The sequence below is a fragment of the Mauremys mutica genome, chromosome 7 (assembly GCF_020497125.1).
Source record: "Mauremys mutica isolate MM-2020 ecotype Southern chromosome 7, ASM2049712v1, whole genome shotgun sequence".
NCBI classification, from domain to species: Eukaryota; Metazoa; Chordata; order Testudines; family Geoemydidae; genus Mauremys; species Mauremys mutica.
The window spans coordinates 119,101,064-119,113,610 of record NC_059078.1 but is presented as its reverse complement, the minus strand read 5'-3'; the positions used below and the strand labels follow the sequence as shown (position 1 = coordinate 119,113,610).

General features: G+C 38.1%; 1 protein-coding gene across 2 annotated transcripts in view; it reads left to right on the top strand.

Moving 5' to 3' along the window:
• The window catches only part of VTI1A (vesicle transport through interaction with t-SNAREs 1A), a 334,815-nt gene that overhangs the window by 35,498 nt on the left and 286,770 nt on the right, over positions 1–12,547 (top strand). The gene's annotated exons all lie outside the window — the stretch shown is intronic.

The window sequence follows — 12,547 nt, the reverse complement described above, 5'->3', positions numbered from 1 at the left end:
ACTCCTTGTTCTGTCATCTGGTACCACTGAGAACAGTCTAGATCTATCCTCTTTGGAACCCCCTTTCAGATAGTTGAAGGCTGCTATCAAATCCCCCCTCATTCTTCTCTTCTGCAGACTAAACAATCCTAGTTCCCTCAGCCTCTCCTCACAAGTCATGTGCTCCAGCCCCCTAAACATACTGTTAATATCTGGTTAGTCATGTATTGATTGTCCCCACTGTACTCTTTTTTTTTTTTTTAACTGAACTAGTAAAAATTCCTTTTTTCTTAAAGGGAAAAACAAACAAATTCTCTTTCGTGGTATCCTCGGCAAACCTAGCGTATTCTGAGAAATCAGTGTCCTTTATTTTGATATAAAGTTGCATTTGGAAGCTTTGGAGTGCTTTAAAATATTTTGGCATGTAGTAGCACTGAATGGGTTAGTCTCAGTTGTAACTGTTCCATACAGCACATTTTATTGAAGTGTACGCATGGACCTGGTAAAGAAAAATGTATGCACTTACAAAGTGGACCAGCCTAATACCAGCCTCCTCATCTAATATGTTTGTTCTCCTTTGAACTGATTCATTCTACTTGCCTTTGTTGACTCAACTCCAGATGTTTGTTCCATATTTTAACCAGCTTTTGAAAGTGTTTCAGCTGATAGGCTAAGGAGTTGACTCTTGCTTCGGGTACGCTTGGGTGTGTATTTATAAAGAGTTGCATTAGTACAACTGGAAGGTCTTTTGAGTGCCACAGGGCTGTGTTATAGAGGAAAATGTATATTTTTGTTGCTTCAAGTCAGACTCGCAGTCCACTCCTACGTAACCCTACAGTGTCTGGACATAAGCAAGAGTGGGCTGTCCATCTGACATTACAAACAAAGAGCTGGAAGTACAGTAGCAATGGCACTGTGAGTTGAAATGCTCCAGACACCTGTCAGAAAACAAGACAGTAGGAAGTGTTTGTTCTACTGCCCGGTTGCAAGGCTGTATTCAGGCTGGATTGTACATCAGATTTAAACTAATAACCTTATTTAATGTGTCCCAAATAATTTCAGAAATGAAATCTTGTGTGTGTTTAAATAAGAGAACTACTTCTGTGATCTTAATATTTTAAAAACCAGCCAAGGGTAACTATAATTCTTTAAGAATTTTAGAATCTGTCTCTAGACTGCACTGTTGGACAAATCTCTTAGAAAATAGCCAGGTGAAGAAAAACACGAGACACACTTATTGACAGACAAGAGCCAATAAACCCAATTGGATTCAGGAAGCTGAGAAACATTTTAATAACTTTTTGACATTTTCCTGTAGTCCTTATTTACCTTATCAATAGTTGTGGTGACATATGATTGTCAACTTTTTATATTAAACCATACTAATAAATTAAACATGTTGTGTTTATACCTGATGAAAGCTGACGTTTTGGAAAGGTGTTAAAATATACTGACAGGTCTTGTTCATAAGCTCCTTTGGTATAAATATGTAGATGACATCTTTAGATATTGTTTGTACATAAGCTGATAGGCAGGAAGCGTTGACAACGTAACAAATGCAAATGTCAACCCCACAATTTAACCTTTCTGTGTAGGAAAAGATGTTAGTTTTAAGTTACATGTATCTTTTAACTTTATTTTCAAAGTTTTTTTTTTTGAGCCTGTTATCATTGCTGTTTCATGTGCCACTGAAAGAAGCAGTGCAATAAAAAAGATTTGCACTTAAGAGCTTTTCTCGGTGGTGTTTCTACTTAAATGACTACGGCTGAGAGTAGTTTTTTTTTTCTCTAATTCTTTTTATTTCTCATGTTCATCTAGTATCTACTGAATCTTTCTGTAGCATCACCTGCTCATATTTGACTTGCCAAGTGTACAACGGTTGTAAGGGTGGCTCAAGGGCAATACAATAATAAAAAAAAAAAAATTCCATTCCTCATGTCAGAGCAGCTATTGTTACAGTAGCCATGCGGCCTTGGCTCCAAACCAGGGCAGAGCTGCTTAGTGTACAAAATATTACTCTCTTGTGTGACTCGACCCCTCTCAAGTTGAAACCAGTGGTGCCACAAACCTAGTGTACAGCCCCTATTTGACTCCCCCCCCTTTTTTTTTCATTGTAAGGAAGCTCCATTGCTATCAAATCTTATGAAGAGGTGAGTACCTACAACTCCCAGTGAAATGCACTTACTGTCTCCATGAAATTGTCTAGACTACTTTAGATGAGGATACTGGGGCATTGATATGTCTCAGGATCAGGCCTAAAGACAGCACCACCATATACTTATATTACTAATAAGCCATTTTCAAAGGAAGGTATTTTGGCAGGTGCTTCCTACATCTTGCTCTCTATACTCTTCTCCTCTTCCCACCCCTCCACCTCTCAAAAACAGTAGTTCCACAGCTTACCTATGTCAGCTCCATAAAACAGGAGTCTTCACTAGCTTATAGCTCTTGAGAGCAGCATGAGTCTGCTAAATCACTTATCAGACCTGCAAGTTCTCTTACACTTACTGGCCTTATAGAACTATTTGGGCCAAATCCATAAAGCTATTGGAGCAATACCATTACTGCAGTAGTTTGGACCATGTGTATAGTTGTATCCATTCCATTGGCTAATGCATATGTAATTTATTGGTAACACAAGATCAGTTGTGTGTCACGCTGGGATATTTCTTATGAGATTTGCATTGGAATCCTAAGCACAACAGCTCTTCTCTTAAAATGTTAAAACTGTACTTGGTCCTGGTGCAATTGGGCACAGTTCCCATTGATCAGTTCTGAATTTGGCTCATAATTTCTCATTTCGTTTTTATAAAGTTAAGAACTTGGAGGTCTGAAGAACACAGTTGATTTGCCTCGCACTAATTTTTATGTTAGTGACCTTTTGGTGACTACCATGTCAGAACTAAAACACATGTCCATTGTGTTACTGCTTTTGCTCCAAAAATATCCTCTTTTTCACTATTAAAATATATTAGTAGATGTTTCATGGGGTATAATGTATCTGTAGTGTTGAAAGTTCTAACAGCTAGGAATGCTGAGATAAAGTAAGAGTTTGAAGAGGGAGGAGCTTGTTGTTAACAATTGTTTATGGTAGATGGAGTTCTGGAGGGAAATCTTGCCTTTTGTGTTGGGGATGAAAGTTTTCTGGAGTTTTTCTAGCGGGTATGCTGCTCGTTGTGTTGTATTATTTTATATAATGTAAAAGTTGGCCAAGAATAGCAGATGGGACCTTTTAAATGTTATGAATCTAAGTAAAATAAATAATAAAAATACCAGTATTGTTATACAAATGCCTCTAGTAGTACTCGGTGAAACTCAAGGAAATGGGTTCGTGTTGCCATATAAAAATAGACTTCATCTCTATTAGAAATAGTTGTGATTGTAGTTGAATAACTGTTTTACTGGTTTTGTAATAATCAAACAATGCAGTCCCACTTTTTATTACTAGAAACTTTGGTAGCGTGCTAACCAACAATAATTGTTTTAGTCATAATATACCTGTGCCCATAAACACAGGCTCATATCGTATGTATTACTTACAACAAGTTTTCAAGTGTATTTTTCATTTTCTGAAAATGCTTCTTTTCCTTTTGTCAGTTGGATGGAAATGTATCCCCCAAAACTGTCCGACATTCCATTCAGTATTTAGGAATTGGTTGTACTGGAATGTATTCTATGATACTCATACTTCAGTAGTTCAGGAGCCAAATTAGCAATTAATATTACCCAAAAGAGCTACAGTAGTGTAAAATCATTGTTTCATATTCTCTCTCTAGAAATAAATTATTCTCACAGCAAAATGACTGACTATGTATTCTACAATTGGTTAATAACATAGTAAAAGCATCCTGATTGGTTAATAACTTAAATTGGTTAGTAATTAAATCACACAGTGTTTTAATATCATGTGCTGCAAAGAGCCTCACGGGACACATTAAAGAGCCACTTGCATCTCCTGAACCTCAGTGTGGGTACCACTGTTCTAGTATATATATGACGTGTCTCGAATACCTGAAAAACATGGTATTTTTGATACAATCATATATCTGAGAGCTGTCAAATTGTTGCGTTCACTTTTGGGGGGAGTGGGGAAGAATTAAGGTTACTTAATATACATTACAGCCATATTGCATTCAATTCTTATACTGTGTCCATCACCCTGTTATGTGAGCAGCTTCCAGTGGTACATTAAGCAGTATGACTAGTATCTGTCACAGGGTTCCTTCTCCAAATCTTTCTCTGTGTGGGAAATTTGAACGAGCGGTGGGAGGAGGAAGGCGGGTTCTTTCAGATGCTGTTTAACAGTCTCTATGTCATAGTCTCCTGAGTTAGCGAACCAAATGGGTCCATCAAGACCACTCATTTTATATTATATTTTAAACATAGGCTTGTATCAGATGAATCACCCTAGATGTGACTATTTATCTGGAAAGATGTATTGCTTAATTTCCAAAGCACTATATTTAGGGATTTAGCTGTATGATTCCTATTGAATTCAGTGGGAGCTATGCTGCTCAAACTCTATGTACCTTTTTGGGAATTTACCCATAATTAATGTCCCTATTCTTTAATCTAATTTTATTTAGTGATTTTACTGCACCGAGTATTACTATTCCTTTTTTCTAGGTTGGCTTTTTGTTGTGTATTTACCACTGTACCAAATGTTTGTTTAAGCAGATGTAAGTGTAATGCATTTCCTGAAAGTTACTCATTGGGGAAATTTAAATGAAATTTTAAAATATCATTAAAAATGCAAACAATAAATTCTTTGATTTGCTGTAGGCATCTTTAGGTTGGAATGACTAGGAAAGGTTCTGGTTAATTAGAAGTAATTTGTTAGAAACCTGAATCCTTTTTTTTTTATTTCCTAGATTAAAACTCAGTTCCCAGCTGGATGCTTATAAGTGCAGGAAATGTAATTGTGAGATGATTAATTGCAAAAAGATGGATAATTGGAGTTCATATGATATGTCAAATATGGCTAAACCAAAAGGTTGTCTTCATGTTGAAAGAGATCAGCTGAAACCTAGTTTGTGTAATACTGAGCAAGAGGTGTTCTTAGAGAATAATAATCACATGGTGCTGCAAAAGGGATGAACAGAACTTGACTCCAAATTGTGATATCTCTCCCCCCAGTACTCCCCTTTCTTGTGACTTCAATTTTTAATTGCAATGCTTTGGCTTTTGGTCTCCTCCCCTTTTGTTGCTGATAAGTAGATTGGAGGTTAGGAAAAACAGTGAGAAATACCGCTTAGAGGTGTATATTTTCCCTCTTCTTTTTTTTTTCCTTCACTGCAGAGGGCTCAACTTGCAGTAGGATAGCACCTAACTATTCCAAATGGACTTGTGAGTTTGTCTTGTGCCTTCTATTTCCATTAATGGTGTCTTATCTCTTGTCACCAAATCAGATTATTTTTCTTCAGTTTATTTTTTAAATGGACTCATAACATTTACTTTCTCTTTTCTGTGTGTTTTGTAGTTTGTCAAATGTGCTACAATAAAAAGAAAGTAAAAAGCGACACGTGTGGTTTAAACTGTGCTAGTGGCATTTTAGTTTCATTATCCCTCCAAGATATTTAGCAAAATAGCTCCTAATGTTTTAAATTACTTCTGATTTACTTTAAAACAGTAACTTCTGTTGAACAGCCTATTGTTTTATTAGCCACTATAATGCACTTCAAACCCCATGGTGTGTTTCTATGCACTGTATTTTGGGATCATATAAAATGTTTGTTCCCTCCCTCCTCTCCCCCACAACCTCATAAACATCGTATCTTCATAAAGAGTTTCAAATTCTTGGAAATGCTGCTTTACAAATTCAGTTAATGACCCAAATACAGTTTGTTTGTTGTATATGAGTTATATTAAAATAACGCACTGTATGTGTATTGTCATTAATGATATGCTCATTTTGATAATGGAGCTGCAGTCTCTTAGTATGTAGTCCTTGGGGAGATGCTGCATTTTTTTTTAACTAAGTATTGTTCTGGCTCCTTTCCTTGATTGGCCCAGAAATAGCAATCAGCTGGGGAGCAGGATGACATGCCTCTTAGCAATCCCTTTTATCTTTGAGATGAGTATCAACATTGTATGCTTCCTAATGGAAGTGTAATTTAATGAAATCTATTGGGTAAACATACTTCAGATGTTCAAAGGAGGTGACAAAATTTTTGCTGGCAGCCAGGACCTGGCTGGTTTCCAGCTTGCCTTTAGCTGCTATGCATATAGCATTGAGAAAGGCACTTAAAATAGGAACACAAAGTATTCTCTCTTTTTTTTTTTTCCCCTACCCCATCCCCTATTTATGTTTCTTAAATTTATTTTTGTGGTATTTGTGCTAGTGCCCTTTGACATATAACTTCTGGTAAATTGGTATGTGAGATCAGTTTAAAAAAATGTGATAATCTGGAACACAGCATTGAACTCGGAGGGGTTATTGGCACAAAATGTACTGCATTGTGTGTGTGTGTGTGTGGGGGGGAATCTAGTTTGCCTTTATTCAGTAGTCCTGTGAAGGAGAACAAGTTTCTCTGTAGGCCAATGAAATTAAACATCCTGTTTTAAAGATTACGGTTCAACACTTGTGTTTCATCGACGACAATTGATGATTTAGAACTGTTCTTTATTACGTTTACAGTAGACAGCTGTGCATGGAAGGAAAGCTCCTCAGACCTCCACCTCTTCAGCTAGAACCAAGATAGCTCAAAGAGAGGGAGTTTCCCTGGTTACCATCATTTCCTCTCAGTATAGGTGATGGTGCTTTGGTTATGCCTTTTCCCCCCTCCAGATGGTAAAGTAGCCAGAAGGATTGTAAGATTGAAGCAGCAATGTTGTCACTATAAGTGCATGTTAAACTGGACAGCCGATTATGTATCAGAGGGGTAGCCGTGTTAGTCTGGTTCTGTAGAAGCAGCAAAGAATCCTGTGGCACCTTATAGACTAACAGACGTTTTGCAGCATGAGCTTTCGTGGGTGAATACCCACTTCTTTGGATGCAAGGACAGCTGATGGATCTTATTGCTCAGATGAGAATTGATTTGTAAATCAGGGGAAGCATTTGAGGGGAAAACCCCTCATTTAGTAATGGGGAACTTGTTTGATGTCATTTGGAATCCACACAAAATGTTAAGGGTTTGACTCCAGTTGAAACATTATAGATTCATGTTCCGTTTAGTGGACTGTGGGAAGGGAAAGCGGCAGAATAAAATAGTAGGGTATCTAAAGCAACAGAATGAAATACCAAGAAACTAATCAAAAAGGGAATAGAGAGGGTGTGAGAAATTGATGAAAAATTACAGTGAGTGCTTGTGTGTTACATAGTTCGATAATTATAAGCTATAATAGTTATGTACAAGTAAACTCAAAATTTATTAAACTCCATTTATCCAAAAATGCCTTCGTTCCTCTGCTAGGTTTACAAATGTTTTGTGTGTTCCGCAAGAATTATGTAAAATTAAGTGGAGGGGAGGTTGCGTCTGCATGGTATGTATATACAGTGCAGTGTAATGTTTTATATGGCATTTACACCAATCTGGCTTTTAACAGTTTTTGTACACTTACTATGGTTACTAGCAAGTCTTTTTTAAATTACAAAAATGTTTTATTTAATTTTGTACTTGATTCTCCTGGACAAAGGGGTGTGTGTGGGGGGGAAGATAGAGGCAGGAAATGGTTTAAACTAGAGGAGAGTGAAAGGTATATGAACTTGAATGAATTTTGTGAAACCCAAAATAATGAAAACTTTGCTAAGCTTTGTACTTGACAAGTTCACCCATCACTAGTTAAAACATTTTTTCCAATATAAACAAATATAGCAAGAAGAATATTGAAACATGTGTGAATGAAAAATGGCATAAAATCTGTTACTTTTGAAATGATCCTTAATGTGAAGTTGGTTGGTTTTTTTTAAGGTGGTTGTGTTTTCTCTATGCACAAATAAATACAAAAGATATAAATAAATTGGAGTGGTAGCTTGGCAATGCCTCATATTGCCTACTAGAAAGGAGTGTGGGCCAGATAGTTTGGTTCTACACTGAAACCAGAATTACACCTCAAGCATGAAACTAGAAAAGCTGCAAAATAAATGGTGGTATCCATTTCATTTAAGCAAAGAGTGTACTGTAGATGTTAGATAAAGGCCCTGTGAGTTAGACCTCCTGGTTCAACTCTCCCTCTACCATTGATCAGCTTTGAGTCCTTGGGCAAGTGATTTAACCTCTCTGCTACAGTTTGGTGGTTTGATGATATTTACTAGAGTCACAATTATTTCTTCTAATAAAGGTGCTGTGTTTTGAAGCATTTTTCAATTTTATATTTGTCCAGAGGTCTCTCCTCCAGCCTAACATTTGATCAGATAGTGGCCAATCTTATGGTTGTCTTCCTCTTTGCCGTCCCCCCCGAGCTCCCTTCACACACACCTTAATCTCTTCTGCTGGCTCACATTGACTTTTTTTTGTTTTTCCTTCCCCAGCGCTGCAGCAGGGTGTGAAAACACACCCTCTCCAGCGCTGCAAATTGCGGCGCTGCAAGGCGCCAGTGTGGTCAAAGCCCCAGCGCTGGGAGCGCGGCTCCCAGCGCTGTCCGTTATTCCCGACAGGGAGGTGGAGTACGGACAGCGCTGGGAGAGCTCTCTCCCAGCGCTGGCGCTTTGACTACACTTAGCGCTTCAAAGCGCTGCCGCGGCAGCGCTTTGAAGCGCTAAGTGTAGCCACAGCCTAAGCCACTTCCAAGGACATCATCAAATGTTGATTTGTTTAGATAGAGGTCTGTAGGAGATTCTGTAAAACGCTATATCTGACTATTGCTGCCACCACCATCTGTAGTGCCTATTGCTTTTTTGGTTTTGTTACCAAGTCATTGCTTGTCTCTGTAAGCATCTACTATAATTTTTTACAGGGGAGCTCTCTTTATGTCTGAAAGCATTCGGCTGGGATTTTGAAAGGCTCCTGCATTTAGGTGCCCAAATCACATTGATTTGCAGTGAGATTCCTATCTTAAGATGGAATTTTCAAAAGCTCCAAAGTAACATTTGTCCCATTGAAATTCTCATCCATAGTTGAGCACCTAGCTCCCCTAGTTCAACAGGACTTGTGCTCCTAGGTTACTCATGTGCTTTTGAATTTACGCCCTTGTATTCTAGTCTTTATATTAAGAAGGATCTTATTCTGTGATAGTGAGAACTCTGGGGAAGGGTTAAAATATTTATATGAACATAAAGAATAAGCATTAATTTTCGGATTCAAACTTCCAAAGTGTTGTCACAAGGCAGAGGAGGAAGGGTGAGTAATGATTTAAAAAAACGAGAAATACCTCTTTAAGATATTGTTACACTGTGAATACATAATTTTCTTGAATTCTAATTAGTGTTCATAGCTAAAGATCATGTGTTCTAAAGGGCCATGTGTTCTAAACTTAGTTAATAACCTGAAATATACACATTTTAAGGCTAGCAACTTGTTTTGTTTAATACATTTTGAGAGGTGAAGTTGGAGGGATTTCTGTTTTGCTGTTTTTTTGGAATTTATTAGTCCATGTTGCATTTTTTATGAAGTAATGTTTATGATTGTATTTTGTAAGGCACCCAGAGGCCCTGGCAATAATAGTAATAAAAAATGTAAACATATTTAATAGAGACACGAACCTTCCCAAAGCCAATGGGGCTTAAATAGGGGGAGGCTCAAAGGACTGAACCCTAGATCTTGGAAGGATAATTGGAACACTAGAGCACTTACAATGTGATCTTGCCTAGCACATGCTTTGGCAGATTATGATATTTGAATGGGACTTGTGTCACTCAAGGCTATGGAAGCTGGGTTCAGATCCCTCCTAAAACAATACTTATCTCATGTTGTCCACAATGAGCGAGTTACCTTATTTTTAAAATATACAAAATGTAAGGGGGATGGCATCAAGATGTGCTCATGACAAAAATGGCATTGAGATGTAATAAGCTAAGAATCCTAAGATGTAACAATGTTATGAATACTGTATGTGACCTGGTCAGTGAGGGAAAATTATTAAAATTGGCATAGACTTTCCTAGAGAAATGTATTGATCTAGCTTAATGGGTGGGGGTGTGCGCTGTGGAAAGAACAAACAAGAAGGCAACACAATTGCTCTCCAGAGAAGCAACCTCCAACCAAACACTTGGGCTGGCAATTGTAAGACAATATGGCCTCCTTCCAGGATCCAGGCCGAAATGACAAGTTTTGCCAGGCTGGGAACTAGAGATCTGAGTAAACTGTTAAAATGCACTTCTCAGGAGAAAAATGGGGGTCAGATTTCAGAAGCTGTCAAAAGGGACAGGCTGGTACAGGGCGAAGGCATGTGAGCGAGGTAGATCTTTCTCCAGATCTGTGGAACAGGGTAAGCCTTAGGGAGAGAGAGGCAAGTATGTAGTCTATTTCATTGTTCTAAGATATTTTCTGGGAAATGCTTTGTTTTAATAAATATACTTTATGTAAAATAGGCTGTTTGGTCTCTAATTACCATTGTCATTGCTCCCAGAGTGAACAGAACTGCAGGGTCTGAGCCTGTTATACCTGCTGAGGCAATTATGGTTAGTACCAGGGGAACGCCAGGTCCCAGTCTGAGAGTGGGAGAACTGTGGGATTCCTTTGATGGGTAGAGGCCTGAGACCTGATGGGTGTGTAAGGTGTGCACATGTGCACTCAATGAGACCAGGAAGGGCCAGAGGTAACACTTTTCCTGGTAACACTGACAATGCAGATACTAATATTCTGTAACCTTGTCAGATGTAACACATACCCACCCTATTGTTTTATTACTTGTTGCATCCTATCTGGAACTAGTTTATATGATCTTCAGAGGCCATGCCGTGGCTTTTATTTGATCTGTAAAGCTTTTAATATATTTGGGCTCTGTATAATTCATATTACATTATGGTCTGCTTACAACAAATTATTATCTGGACTTTAGTATACGATATTCTGTATCTGGTGGGTGAGTTTGTATTTAAAGACTACTGCTATCTATTTAAATTTGAGTACATGCCCTGCTTAGATTTACAGGACAAAAGAGCACATTTGTAAGCAATGGGGAACAATCTCATATATCTCACACGCTATAGCTTTAAAAATATTTACTATTTGTGTGTGTCTGTGTGTATATTCTGTATCTGGATATGCTTTTTTTTTTCATTTTAGGCAAGAAAATATTCTGATGCACAGCTTCCCCAAAGATAGTAAGAAGTACAATTAATCATTTATCTGCTAGGTGTCAGCAAAGGTTCTCTTTAAGACAAATAAAAAAGCTATATTCATTTATACAGCAGATCTTGGGGCTCTGTGATTTTTAGGTATTTTTGCAGGGTGGGAAGAAACTTCTTGGGACATGTGTAGGGAATAGATCCTATATTATGTCCAGAAGTGTCAGCTCTTCTTCATACGGTACATTCAGTTAATTCACTACATTATGCATCTGTGGTCATGCCCAGAACTTTGATGGACTTTTCTTTAATCAGGTAAAATTAATTAATAAGTTTGCTACCAGTGGAGTGAAATACATCTGTGGTATGAAGAGCCCACATGAGGACTTTGCATTGGGGTTATGCACCTCACAGGCTGACTGTAGACTTGTTTCTATGCCCCCTGGGTACCACAGAAGGGAGTGCAATGCTTGCTCATGTCAGTACCTACAAGCATTTGGGATAGGTTGGGGCCATGGAATAAGAGACCAGATCCTCCAAGAACCTGGAGAAACTGCTTTGAGAAGCTGTCGTCACTTTTCCAGCATATGAGCTGGAGTAGCAGCCATAAAATGACATGTTGCAGCTGTTAATGGTGGTTAAACCCAGTCTGATTACTCAATCTCATTATTTAAGCTTTTTTGTGCTGGAATGGTCGCTAATTCTACAAAAACTGGTCAAACAGTACACTAGGATTTCTGCAAATGATCATTTGGAATTTTACACAAATGAATTTCAGCTGTATACATGTACCTTGTCTGTTCACTTCTCTTGAATATTCTAGAAAACCACCTCTATTCATGCAAAAAGGTTAAGCTTGAATATTCAACAGATGCAAATTGCATACCTACTGAAGAATAGTACAAATACAGAGCTATTAATTTTACACAACATGGGTTATTATATAAATCATCCAACAGGGATCAGGACATTATCACATGACCTATGTAACTAACAGCACACATTTTGAATAGTCACCATAAATAATTTGTGAGCTATCCAGGAACCCAAAATTACTTGCTGAAGGTATAAATTAGAGAATGTTGTGTCTGTCTTGTAGACCTTTTCAACAGAAAGGAATTATATTTTAAAATACATTTGTTACAAGTCGTTCATGTAAGAATGGCCATACTGGGTCAGACCAATGGTCCATCAAGCCCAATATCCAATATTCCGACAGTGTCCAACACCAGATGCTTCAGAGGTAGTGAACAGAACAGCATAATTATCAAGTGATCCATCCTCTGTCGTCCAGTCCCAGCATCTGACAGTCAGAGGCTTAGGGACACCCAGAGCATGAGGTGGTATCCAGGGCCGGCTCCAGACCCCAGCGCGGCAAGCACGCGCGTGGGGCGGCCCTTT